Below are 585 nucleotides of genomic sequence, written 5' to 3'. Positions count from 1 at the left end.
GAATGTGGGAAAGCCTTTAGATACTCCTCACACCTTAGTCAACACAAAAGAACACACACTGGAGAGAGACCATATAAATGTAAAAACGGGGCGAGCCTTCACTATTTCATCAGGACTTACAGTGCACATGAGAACTCACACTGGTGAACGGCCCTATAAATGTCAGGAATGTGGGAAAGCCTTTACTCGATCCACATATCTTATTCGACATTTAAGAGCTCACAGTGGGAGAAGCCATATATTAAAAAGTGTGGGAAACCTTCAGTAATTCCTCATGCCTTACTGAATGTGTAAGAATTCACACTTGAGAAAGAAGCTTATGCTTGGAAAGAACATGGGAAAGCCACTACTTTCCCACTTAATATATACTAATTCATAGTGGAAATGTACACATTTATAAGGAATGTGGGAAGCCTTCCTTGGTGTCTCAGATCTCAATAATTCTAATAGAATAGAAGCCATGTGAATGTAAGGAATGTGGGAAAGCCTTGGCTCTTCCATGTGCCTCACTTACTATTCATGTGTCTATGCATCCTAGGAAAAATGCTATGAATGTGCAGAATGTAGGAAAACCCTGACTCAACC

At 40.3% G+C, this 585-nt stretch overlaps 1 pseudogene; it reads left to right on the top strand.

The window, feature by feature from the left end:
- LOC103583267 overlaps window positions 1–307 on the top strand; it is a 5,552-nt pseudogene extending 5,245 nt beyond the window's left edge.
- The last annotated feature ends 278 nt before the right edge of the window (window positions 308–585 follow it).

This window comes from Galeopterus variegatus, unplaced genomic scaffold, assembly GCF_000696425.1.
Source record: "Galeopterus variegatus unplaced genomic scaffold, G_variegatus-3.0.2 Scaffold21106, whole genome shotgun sequence".
NCBI lineage: Eukaryota > Metazoa > Chordata > Mammalia > Dermoptera > Cynocephalidae > Galeopterus > Galeopterus variegatus.
Note: the sequence above shows the minus strand (reverse complement) of the source record. Positions and strands in the feature narration are given on the sequence as shown.